The sequence below is a fragment of the Oryctolagus cuniculus genome, chromosome 11, assembly GCF_051225735.1.
Source record: "Oryctolagus cuniculus isolate XC-2025 breed Fujian yellow rabbit chromosome 11, ASM5122573v1, whole genome shotgun sequence".
Classification (NCBI taxonomy): domain Eukaryota; kingdom Metazoa; phylum Chordata; class Mammalia; order Lagomorpha; family Leporidae; genus Oryctolagus; species Oryctolagus cuniculus.
Genome location: NC_142877.1, coordinates 44,738,978 through 44,751,705, shown reverse-complemented (window position 1 = coordinate 44,751,705; position 12,728 = coordinate 44,738,978). Strand labels below are relative to the sequence as shown.

At 48.1% G+C, this 12,728-nt stretch overlaps 1 protein-coding gene across 2 annotated transcripts in view; it reads right to left on the bottom strand.

Annotated features, from left to right (window-relative positions):
• CFAP61 (cilia and flagella associated protein 61) overlaps positions 1-12,728 on the bottom strand; it is a 250,889-nt gene that overhangs the window by 97,611 nt on the left and 140,550 nt on the right. The gene's annotated exons all lie outside the window — the stretch shown is intronic.

The following is a 12,728-nucleotide window of genomic DNA, read 5'->3' as shown; positions in this document are numbered from 1 at the left end:
GGGTGTGAAATGCTTAGACTACTACTTGCTGAATTGTACATTCTTAATGAATGTTAACTATTTTTATTACTAAAATATGAAGTCCAAATTTGCTAGCGTGGTATTTAAGCTCATGATAGCTGGGGCCCAACCTGAGCTCCCCCTAATTTCCTTTGTAACGTCGCCCTTCTTGCTATTCAGTGAAAGTCCCTTACTTGGTTTTGCCTTTATATGGAAATACTACCAGCATTTTCATTCCTCCATCCAACCTCATATTTCTGCTATGACAGTTCTCTCTGTAATCTGATTTAACAACATCCAAAAAATGTAAGTCCTTAAATCTAAAGCTATCTAAGAGTATCAGCCCAGAATCGTAAGGTCTATATAATACGTAATTGCAATACAGTCCAACTCTTCTCAGGATAAAATATGGAGATGACATTTGAAGGATTTTTCAATTCGATGACCTATGAATATTCGCAAAGTTCCCGCAGATGGAACAGTGGATCACGGAGTACAGCCTGGGTTTGGGCAAGCATTACATGGACGGACAGGGACAGCAGCACAACAGAACACACACTGCTCTCAGATCCACTGGTGCTGGCTTAATGTATATAAACAATTTCTAACATCACTGTGAGCCCTTAGCTCCGAAACCAAAGGTCACTCTAACGTGGAAAAAAAATAGTTCAAGTTAAGTGCTCAAGCCAATGAAACATTAAACAAGTGCACCTGCATTTTCACAGTAAATAATTCCAGTGGGGATTTCACGTTGCTGTGGATACAAAGGGAGGAACAGCTCAAAGATACTTGTAAAGCAGGGGGGATTAGAGTATCCAGGGAAATAAGTAAAAGGGATTGCATTTCACTCCAGGCTTCGGGAGGACAGCTACAAAATTAGGTCCAAACATCCTTATCCTCCAAATAAAGAGAGTCACATTGCCAATTTGTTGTGAACACCATAAAAGAAACATAAAACTTTTCTCATTGCTCACCCTTCTGGGCGGGAGAAACCTCTCGACTCGCTAAATGATTGCTCATTATTTTTTATTTTTTTTGCTGATTTTTTTTTTTGGCACAACAGACTTGACCTAGGCAGGCAATTTTATTCACTGCTTTCATTAGTGTTCTTATTTAAACAAAGAATATAGAGGAGAAAATAATAACTCCACATTGATCTAAATGTTTCAATTTACTCAACCAAGCCTCTGCTTACTGAATTGTTTAAAATGGTGACAAAAATATTTGCCAAATGACAGTAAATCCTACACCAAGGATAGATGTTTAACCGAAGTGCATATTCTACTATGCAAAGACTAATTCAGATCTAATTCAGTCTTCATGATACCATATAATATCACGAAATCAATGACAAAATGCCCAAGATGGTGTTTAAAGGTTGGAAGTTGTGTGCAATTTCAATGTTAGAAGAAAAATATAGGGTCACGCAAATCAAAACATAATATTTATTATCAATACAGAGCAGATTAAGAGAAGCTCACAAGTGTTTAACTTGCTTCAGCAATATTTTTTTCTGTTTAGATCACAAGAGACTTGTTTTACAGTGCTCTGGGATATTTGATTTGGGCAACTATCTGACAGGCAGAAGAGGTGAAAGATGCTTGCTTAACAATCACCAACATTCTGCCATTTTTAAGACACTCCATCATTTTTTGCTGTTGGAGTATTTTAAAGTAAACCACACACACACACACACAAACCACAGACCTCTTATTACTTCACCTTAAATTCACTACTATGTCAGAACCTAAAAACATAAAATAAATTGCAGAAAAGCAGGAGCATGGATGGGACTGTCATACATTCCAGAGACACATTAACCAAATGCAATATTTGGACATTATTTGCCCAAACACACAAACTGTAAAAGACCCATTCTAAGACCAGCGGGGAAATTGAACATGGGCTGGTATTAGATGGCACTGAGGAATTACTGGGTCCCTGTTGGAGTGTGTTAATGGTACTGAAATCAGTTTCGTTCTGTTGGTAGAAATCAAATGGCAGCTGCACCCAGGTCCACAGCGTGGCTGATAGTGGCACGCTCTCACCTCCAGGGGGAGACCAAAGAGAGAGAACCAAAGAGGAGGTGCTGGATGAGGGTCCTTAGCACAACAGAAGGAGGCAGGGTTAGGAGAGTCCCTGATCCTGCTTCTCTCTCTTGGATGCCATCGTGGCTGGCTCCACCTTGGTAATGGGCCAGAGCGCCCCTCCTCTTGGCAGCCCCTGGAGCAACGAGGAGGGAACCTGAGAAAGGGGCCCAGGAGCAAGTCTTGCATGTCTACCCTAAGAGCAGGCTGTGTCCTGGGGCAGCGAATCTGGCATCAGCAGTGGGCCCGACAGTAAGGTACGACCGTCTGCCTTCAGTATTGTGGGTACGCTGCAGAGTCCCAGGGGCCTGGCAGGGGAGGGTGTGGTGGGCAGGGTGAGGGACTGGGGGGAAGATTTGAGGATTCAGGATCTTGGGTAAAAAACTGATATATCTCTGCACAAGAAAGACACGTAAACCCTTGCTGAAATAATAAACAGGAGCGTCACGCCTGAAGTGTCAATCGAAAGAATAAGAATAAAATTTGGGAGTTCTCATGAGGCAGACTAATTGAAACTGAGTTTTATTTTTATCACTGGGGGGAAACGGTGAATGGTGCCTTTTAATCTATACATGTGCAGTAAGGAAATTACACATGTGTACTTGGAAATATGTTTACATGAGGGTATTTCAAAAAGTTCATAGAAGATGAGCTCTTTTTACTCTGGTGCAAAAACATTTACTCTGGTGCAAAACATTTTTGAAATCCACATATAATTTTTTTCACCATATACATTTTCTGCAAACTTTTTGAAGAACTCTAGTATACTGTGGCTCAGTGGGTTAACACCCTGGCCTGATCTTATATGGGCACTGGTTCGAGACCCAGCTGTTCCACTTCTGATCCAGCTCTCTGCAATGACCTGGGAAAGCAGTGGAAGATGGCCCAAGTCCTTGGGGCCCTGTACCCACATGGGAGACCCAGAAGAAGCGCATGTCTCCTGGCTTCAGATTGGTGCAGCTCTGGCCATTGCAGCCAATTGGAGAATGAAGCATTGGATAGAATCCCCCCCCCCCCCCCGTGTAACTCTTTCAAATAAATAAATAAATAAATAATCTTTTTTTTTTTTAAATAACTAGTATACTGAGCAAATATAAAATATAAATACTGGGCCGGCGCCGCAGCTCACTAGGCTAATCCTCCACCTTGTGGCGCCGGCACACCGGGTTCTAGTCCCGGTCGGGGCGCCGGATTCTGTCCCAGTTGCTCTTCTTCCAGGCCAGCTCTCTGCTGTGGCCCGGGAAGGCAGTGGAGGCCCAAGTCTTTGGGCCCTGCACCCCATGGGAGACCAGGAGAAGCACCTGGCTCCTGCCTTCGAATCAGTGCGGTGCGCCGGCTGCGGCAGCCATTGGAGGGTGAACCAACGGCAGAAAGGAAGACCTTTCTCTCTGTCTCTCTCTCTCTCACTGTCTACTCTGACTGTCAAATATATATATATATATATAAATACTGGGGTCAGCATGTGGTATAGTGGGTTGGACCGCCACCTGTGATGCCAGTATCCCATACGGGTGCCGGCTTGAGCCCCAGCTGCTCCACTTCTGATCCAGATCCCTGCTAATGGCCTAGCGAAGCAGCAGAGGATGACCAGACTGCTTGGGCCCCTGCACCCAAGTTGGAGACCCAGAAGAATCTCCTGGCTTCAGCCTGGCCCAGTCCCAGCCATTGTGGCCATCTGGGGAGTGAGCCAGTGAATGGAAAACCTGTCTCTCCCTCTCTGTCTCTCTCTGTAGCTCTGCCTTTCACATAAATAAATCTTTAAAATGCCAAGATGGCAGCTACAAAAGACAACTCAGAAAGCTGCCACACACCAGAGGTGGCAAAATACAAGACACGAATCAGTTCCTTGAGACTGGAATAATAAAGCATTCTGGGAATTCAAAAATGAGCAAAAGTGAGATCACTTCTCACGGGGGAGGAGGAGGAGGAGTTTTGTCCTGAGCAAGTGATGGTTATCAGGAAAGCTTTATTAACACCACATGGGCAGATTTCTTCCTGCTGCTTCTGGGGCCTTCCTTCTTACTGGAGCTAGTTTAAACATAAAACCTTGTGAGGTGCTTTCTACTAGGTCCAATGTATTGTCTACATACTATGAACACGGGGTAATGACTACAGTAATGACATCATGCTAATGATAACTCAATAATTAGACCTAGTGAGTCCTAAAGTCACGACGTGACTTAGAAAGGTAGATGATTTGTTGGGAATCAGAAAATGTGGTCTTGAAAACAAGCCCATAAGAACGAGTTAGCTACAATGAACAATTAGAGGGGGAAATAGGTTTTCTTCCAGATAAAGAACACTAATTTTGAGGAAGTATCTACATAAGCAGTTCCCAGGCCCAGCTGCATGTCAGAATTACCTGGGGGAGCCTGTGGAAACACATATTCCTGGAACGCACGCCAGTCCTACTGAGCTGTAACCCAAAAGTAGGGCTGAGGAAGTTGTATTTCTACAGCCTTCTCCTTTCCCGCCTAAGGGGGCTTGGACGCGCACAACCGTGCCATCGGGGATTCTGGAAATCTTTTATTTATAGACAGACTACTCAATGTCAGCCCCATTGTCTAGGAAGGTGAGTCACAACATTTTCGTCCACCATAAATTCCATAAACAAAAGGGGAGGGAGGGGCACTGTGGCACAAGCAGGGTAAGCCGCCCCTTGGGATGTCTGGCCCCATACTGGACTGCCTGGTTTGAGCTCTGGGTACCCCCTGCTGCCAATCCAGCTTCCTGCTAGCGCATCCTGAGAGGAAGCTTGGGCCCCTGCCACCCATGTGGGAGACCTGGAGGAAGTTCCCAGCTCTTGGCTCTAGCCTGGCCCAGCTCTGGCTGTTGTGGGTCTTTGGGGGAATGAACCAGTGGATGGAGATTTCTCTCTCTCACTCTCCCCTCTTCCCTGCCCCATCACTCTGCCTTTCAAATAGATAAATACATCTTCTAAAAAAAATAAAGATAAATTCAAAGCTAATTTTTTTTCAAGCCCAAATGTTGTCCGATGTTGGTAGTGTTGGATCATCCCTTTGAAAGGTTTTTATCTTCAAAGAGCTGTAATTAGAGAGAAACATGCACTCCAGAAGCCACCTAACAAAGATGGTCTGGCCTGGTGCAGCCTAGCCTGGCCTCACGAAAGGAGCAATGCCTAGACTCCCATGCCCCAGAGAGGATGCCCCAACCCCGTCACCTCTACAGAAGCTCCCACACCTGTGTTGCAGGCCAGGCTCCTTGCAATTTTCACCCAATGTCACGTGGCGTAAGAGGGGGGCCAGGTTGCCGTCTCCTGTTCCCTCATGCACCTGTACCCAGGATAAAGGATTCAATGGGGAGATGTTATAGCTTAATTCTCTCTCTGGAGGGGAAAGTGACTGGTGGGTTTGGCCCCGAGTAGGGGGAACAGAGTGGCACAGCTGAGGGTGGACCATGTCTTTGGTCTGTGATGGAGGCATGGCTGCACATGAGAAAAGTGGGGACGGTAGGAAGAAGCCGGCAGGGCCAGGATGGTTTCCATGTAGGAGGGCTGCAGACTGAGGGAACCCCTAGAAGGCTGGCAAAGCACAGACTGCTGGGCCAATTCCAAGTTCCTGATGCGGCAGACCTGGCTGGGGCCTGCCAAGTTCCCCAGTGGTGCTGATGCTGGTGTTCTAAGGATGACACTTTGAGAACCACTATTCTGGCCAGCGCCGCGGCTCAACAGGCTAATCTTCCACCTTGCGGCGCCGGCACACCGGGTTCTAGTCCCGGTCGGGGCGCCGGATTCTGTCCCAGTTGCCCCTCTTCCAGGCCAGCTCTCTGCTGTGGCCCGGGAGTGCAGTGGAGGATGGCCCAAGTCCTTGGGCCCTGCACCCCATGGGAGACCAGGAGAAGCACCTGGCTCCTGCCATCGGATCAGCGCGGTGCACCGGCCGCAGCGCGCCAGCTGTGGTGGCCATTGGAGGGTGAACCAACGGCAAAGGAAGACCTTTCTCTCTCTTTCTCTCTCTCTCACTGTCCACTCTGCCTGTCAAAAAACAAACAAACAAACAAACAAACAAAAAACCACTATTCTGACTGCAGATGACTGCGAGGCTGCCAGGGCGTCCAGGTGCTCAAGACAGGAGAGCAGAGTTTAGTAGTGTCCTACCAAGGAAGAGCAAGGAGAGCTCAAAACCTGCATGGAAAAATGGAATTAAAAGATAAGCTTATTTGGGTGCAAAAAGTGTTTGAAATCCATGAATAGTATTTCTCCGCAACATGCATTTCCATGATTTCTTTGAAGACCTCTCATATACACGATTTCATTTTTTGCACCAAAATAAACTTATCTTTGGATCCTACTTTTCCACGAGCTTTGTGAATTACCCTTATCTATGATCCTATTAAGTATTTGAGACATATGAATAAAGACAGAAATTTTTGTCTTTGCTTTGTTGTTTTTGTTTGCTTTTATTTATTTATTTTTAATAAGATTTATTTATTTGAAAGGCAGAGTTACAGAGAGGCTGAGGCAGAGAGAGAGATGGGTCTTTCATCCACTGGTTCACTCCCCAGATGGCCACAACGGCTGGAGCTGTGCCAATCCGAAGCCAGGAGCAAAGAGCTTCCTCTAGGTCTCCCACACAGGTGCAGGGCCCCAAGGACTTGGGCCATCTTGTACTGCTATCCCAAGCCATAACAGAGAACTGGATCGTAAGTAGAGCAACCAGGACTCGAATCAGCGCCCATATGGGATGCCAGCATTGCAGGCAGCTGCTTTACCTGCTGCGCCACAGCCCTGGCCCCTGCTTTGTTTAAAATGCAGTAGAATTATTGGTCTTGGGATGGGAGGTGCAGGCAGAGCCTCTTAAGATGTAAATATTAGGGACTGGCATTGTGTAGCAGCATGTTAAGCTGTTTCCTGTAATACCAGCTGCTCCACTTTCAATCTAGCTCCCTGCTAATAAACCTGGGAAGAGAGCAGAGAATGGCTCACACGGGTGGGTCCCTGCACCCACATGGGAGACTCGGATAAAGCTCCTGGTTTCTGATTGGCCCAGCCCTGGCCATTATAGCCATTTAGGGAGTGAACAAGCACATGGAAGATCTATCTGTGTTTCTCCTTCTTTCTCTCTCTAACTCTGCCTTTCAAATAAATAAATAAATAAATCTTTAAAAAAAGATGTAAACGATAAACTTCAGATTAGCAGCAGAACAAAGGTCCCCAAGAATCTCAAGATAGCAGTTGGCAAAGCATCTACACAGCAGGAAAAGGCCTCAGACACATACATCAGTGGCCCATGAGTTCATGACCAGCAGTGGAGTGCTCTGAAAAGCCCAAGGTGTGGCCCCCCTGAACGTTAAGATCCACGATCCGTGAGGAATCTGGACGTCCTTCCGTTTGGATTGACAGCCATCAGGGAGGAACACTGTCTGACCCCAGGAGCTGGAAGAACAGCCCCAGGGTGAGCTTGCAACAGCCAGGACAGGCACTCGGGGCAAATACCCCAGCCCCCTGCACCCCTGAGAGGCCCATTCGCAGCTGCGTGCCTCAGAAGGCTCCAGTGGGACCTGCTGACAAGCGCAGTTTTGGCTCTGCTGCTTTTCCCGACCTCCCTGTCTCAGCACCCTGTTCTCCCAGGCAGGGGCACCTGCAGATAAATTACTCACACCCAAATGCTTTGGTCTCAGCCTGGTTTGAAGGGATGGAGGCACAGACAAGTGTCAGTGTCATCCCGCGAGGATCAGCTGGTGGCAGACTGTGAAGACTGGAGAGGTGAGCCTATTACTTGGTTTGGGGTCTATGGTTTGTGCTGTGTATGATCATGAAGAATGCATTTCCTATTTAATGTCTTGAACCCCAAAGAATCAAAGAGAACCCACAGAAATGACAACAAGTTGACCTGCCCCTGCCCCGCCCCATGCGTGCCATGGGGCTAATGTTACTCAAAGAGCATTCCTTTTCTTATGTTCTGGGAGACAAGAAAAGTTACACCAGGAATGAGCAGGTGTGTACACGTTTAGTAAATGGTTTAACATTAAGTACATTTAAATACTGGCATCCGATTAGGAGACCCACTTGTGACTAGCAAGGCCAGGGGGACATTTCTGGGTCATCGTTTACCCAGGGCAGAATGGCAGCTCCTTGTGCCTGGGGAGACTAAGCCTCTGCACCTGGCACACACCCTCCCTGCCTGTGCCCCTGCCCCCACCCCCCATCCCAGCCACCGCTGCAGCCTCGGCACAGTCCCTGGTGGCCCCACTCTGATGCCGCCAGGGCAACACGACAAGACGTGACCTGCCTCCTGGAACCCCGCCTCCCCCAGAGGCAGACTGCTGCCTACTCCCCTCCCCAGACTCGGCGGAGGGGGGCCCCCATGCACGCCAGGGCTGTCACTGCCGCACTGCTTCTGACCTCCTGTCAACAGGACAATCGGGGGGTGGGGGGGGGACACGGGCCCATTGGTTCCTGGGGCAGAGACCGATAGGACAGGACAGTGGTGCTCACCAGTCTGTTCCTGGGCGGGGGGCGAGGGAGGGGCGGTCAGCTCTGAGCTCAGCAAGGAAGCACGGACTATTTAATTAGTCACCTAATTAGTGACAGGCCACACTGAAGGTTTCAGATGTCCTCAGACAAATGTAAAGATAAAAAGCCTAATTAAGCCGCAAACGCTGGGCCGGCTGCTGCCAGCGCCCACAGCTGTGCCGGATATTGTGCGGAACTGCGCAGCCCGATAACAGGAGTTATACAGTCGATCTGAAAACATGCCGGCCTGTTCCAAGCTCTCCGTAGCCCGCTCAGTCCACTAAACCAGATGAGTGCAGGTTCAACCGCTAGGTCGCCAATCTGAGACTTCACCCTTGGATGGGATTATTTGGTTATGCTTTGAGCAAAGTCTTTTTTCTCCATAGTGGAAGTGGAAGCCAATGAGGACTGGGCTTTCCGGCACCTTCTGTGTGTCAAAGCATGTGTCTCTGTAGTCCCACTGAGCCTAGGACACCCCCTGGGCTGCCTTCACTCACTGTCATTCTTTATGCCTTTTTCCAGTGCCTATACAAGCTCCTTAAGAGATTCTTTACATCAGAACTGAATTAGGGAGGATTTTAAAATAATGGATTAAAAGGAACTGCTCTGTAATCACGAGTAAATGCTACAAAACACAGAGACATCGAGACACACGTACTGATACAGGGGAAAGGAGGATTGGCCTCTGCTCAGCGAGTTTGTGCCCAAAGGATAGTGACAAAACTGTTCTTGTGCACAATTCTGGGGGAAAATATATGCATTTGGAACACTGTGTGGGGCAGGGCCCGGAACCTTTTAAGTTATTTAGACATTATTGTATTTATTTATTTATCTATTTGATAGGCAGAGAGACAGAGAGAGCTCCTACCCACTGACTCACCCCCTAAAAGCCCTCAACACCTAGGACTGGGCTCAGGACTGGGAATGTAATCTGGGTCTTCTGCCTGGGCAGCAGGTTGTTTGAGCAGTTGCTTAAGCCATCACTGTTGCCTCCCAGGGTCTATACTGGCCGGAAGCTGGCATCAACACCTGGAGCTGAGAGTCAAACCCAGGTCTTCCAGTGTGGGACACAGGCATCCTAACTGTTAGGCTAAACACCTGCTCCTGCTCCTGCAGCTGTGCCAAGAGCCCACGTGATGCAGAGACAGCTTGTCCACAGACCATACTGTTGAGTAAAAAGGAGGGAAAAAGACAAGTTCATGGGCCTCATTCCTGCCCTTTCTGGGGTCTTCCAATTCCAGATTTATTTTTTTTTAAAACGAGTTGGGAGTGTCTTCATAGAAAGCCTGTAATATTCAGCATAACGCATTTGGGAAGCTCAGCAGGGTTAGACTTGGTACCCCACATGGTAAATTCCTGCCTTTCTGAGCTTCGTGGAGAGAGGCCTCGTGCTCGTGGAAAAGGCTTCTGGGCTTCCCTGAGAAGCTCTCTGCTTCGTGAAACAGTGTTTCCTCCATGGATGATGTAAGCCCATTTGGGACCTGGCTGTTAGTCCAAGACTGGGGAGCCCACTTAAATGCCAGGTAGGGCAGGTGGACTTCTTAGGGCTGGCAGAACCTGGGGGCCCCTGCTGAGTCCCTGCCTTGGCACAGATGAGGAGGTGGGCTTCCTGCCAAGGCCCGGCTCGCTCTCTACTTTCTTCAGTGGGGGGGGGGGGGTGCTGTCACTAGAGGTACTCAGAGGACACTGTGCGGTGACACCTGTAGGCTCTGCCCAAGTAAGAGCTTTTTGTCCCAAAGAGACAGGGCACATGAATGAACACAGTGCGTTAATCTCAAGGACCATAACTTTAAAAGAATTAGGGTATATCACTCAAATGTCTGAACACACAGAAAAATGTCTTGCGATCTGCCTTTTCCCTCCGGTCCCCTGCCCTCTGCACCACAGGTGAGCCGGCCTTTCTTCCCTCTGTGCTCCTCCCCCTAACTCCCAGAGAACTGCTCCGCTGGCCCTGGCTCTGCTGCTGCCTTCTGCCCCTGCTCAGCCCGAGTCTTGCCAGGTAGGGATGCCCAGGTGACAGAGAGGGTGGTTAGGACAAAAGGGGCAGAGCCCATGTAGGCCCCCCTTGAGTGCCTCTTGAGCGGCTTCTGTGCAGTGCCCTCAAGATATTAAGTGCATGGGACCAGGGGGAGGGAACCAAAGAGCTGAGCCCTTCCCCACTCTGAGCGGCCCTGCACCCTTGCCGTCCATCACCCCCTGGTCAGGGGTCTTTCCGAGGCTGATGGAAGCTGCCAAAAGCTCTGACAACAGGGCTACAGTCCTCCACCTGATGCTGGGCAGGAGGGCAGGAGAACAGCCCGGGAGGTCGGACCCTGGGACACTGGTGTAAGTCCGTAGGGAAAGGCCTGGCACACGCTGTCCAGCCCTGGAGGCCCGAGAGGCCCTGCCCTCATATGGACAGCAGGCAGGGGCTGTCATATGCCTGACAGCTAAAGACAAGAAGGTTCGCCCAGGTGTGTTTGAGCAGACGCAATGCTCGACGGGTAGCAGCTGAGCAGTGGTCACATGGAATGCTGCGCTTAAAATAAAATCTGGCTCAGCACTCAAGACTCTGCTTGCGATGCTGGCGTCCCATACTGGAGTTTGGGTCCTGGCTCTGCTTCTGAGTCCAGCTTCCTGCTAGTGCCCACCGTGGGAGGCGCTGGGTGATGACTCAAACACCTGGGTCCCTGCTGAACATGTAGGAGACCTGGACTGGGTTCCTGGTTTCTGGTTTCAGCCTGGCCCAGCCCCAGCTGTTGTGGACCTTCAGAAAGCAAACAAGTAGATGGGAGCTTTCTTTGTCTCTTTGCCTTTCCAATAAAAAAAAAAAAAGAGAGAAAGAAAGAAAGAAAGAAAGAAAGAAAGAAAGAAAGAAAGAAAGAAAGAAAGAAAGAAAGAAAGAAAGAAAGGTATCTGTTTAAAAGCCCGGTCCTTCACGCTCCTGGCACAGAGTGGGTGCCCCAGTGAATCAGGTGCTGACTTTGGGCCAACCACTGCAGCTCTCCCAGGAGCACCTTAGCACTCGGGGACAGGACACAGTAAGGGCACAGTTTCCGCGATGACTGCTCTTCGGTGTCCTTTGAAGAGGAGACCAAAGGTGCTTTATAATTTCTTGCATGGAAATAATATGAGAACAAAGAGTTGTGTCTGTTGTGTCACCAGATGACAATCCTGCCAGATTTTCTGGAAAAAGAGGTTCCCGCACTGGGCCTCAAATGGATTTTCCAGGAACAGCAGTGCACCTGCTGAGCCCGATAATGCAGCTCGGGAGGACAAGGAGGATGATTTTTTTTTTCTAATTCTTGCTTCCAAAATGTGGGTTTAGTCCTCACTGGTGGCTAGTGTTTGGTGAAAACTGTATTTTTAAATTCATTCCAGCTCAAATCATTTATAAAATTTAGTTCAAATGTTAGATGAACTGGTAAAGTTTAATATGCAGCAGGTTACTATGGTGATCGTTAATTTAAAATAATTAGGGAAAATAATGAGAAAACTATTTCCTCTCTTAAGGATTCGAGATCCGTAAACTGATACCAGTCTATTTTTAGTGGACATAATCTATGTAACAATGATAGAGAATTATGGGTACTTTAAAATGCTTTAAAAAGGTCTGATTGAGGAATTGAATCAACCCAGTGCTTACATCAAAATTTATATTTGTCTTTATTAAATCTAGATCAATTCCACAAAAAGAAAATCACATATATATATCTTAATGTAATCATTTTAAACAAAACATGATAACTAAGGACATGGCTAAATTAAGATTTAAGACGTATGTATGATAACTTCTTGATTACTATAATTTCACAATTCCGCTCCGATAGCACATCATTCAAAAACGCTTGCGGGGTGTGCATTTGGCACTTGGGATGCCTGCATCCCACCATGGAGGACCTGAGTTCAAGTCCCAGCTGCACTCCTGTGTCCAGCTTCCTGCTAATGTGCACCCTGGAAGGCAGCAGGTGATGGCTCAACTGCTTGGGCCCCTGCCACCCACACGGGAGACCTGGATGGAGTTCAAAGCTCCTGGCCTCAGCCTCTCCCAGCAACAGTTGTGGCCATTTGGGGAGTAAACCAGAGGATGGAAGACCCTCTCACCCCTCCCTCTTCCTCTCTCTCTTGCTCTTTCAAATAAAGAAATCTTTTTTAAAACAGGAGTGTGACTGTGTTCTAATAAAACT